Genomic DNA, 339 nt, shown 5'->3' with positions numbered 1-339 from the left:
CTGCTTTTCATTTCCTGGAAGTATGCCCTAGAAAATCCCCTGCAGGGAGGCTGTATATGAATTTATTACAACACAACTTGTGGTTACATGGAGTTGGTTACAATTGGAGTGACTATTATTATTAGAGCAGAAGAGGAGATATGAGTACCATTAGATAGGTGTTTGTGTGCATATATATACGTAGAATCCATACATATAATGAAATATCACATGTTTCTATTTCCTAGAGCTGCCACAACAAAACATCACACACTGAGTGGCTTAAACAGAACTTTACTGTCTCACAATTCTGGAACCTAGAAGTTCAAAGTGCCAGCAGGGTTGGTTTCTCCAAGGTCT

Source organism: Canis aureus, chromosome 6 (assembly GCF_053574225.1).
Source record: "Canis aureus isolate CA01 chromosome 6, VMU_Caureus_v.1.0, whole genome shotgun sequence".
Taxonomy (NCBI): domain Eukaryota; kingdom Metazoa; phylum Chordata; class Mammalia; order Carnivora; family Canidae; genus Canis; species Canis aureus.
Note: the sequence above shows the minus strand (reverse complement) of the source record.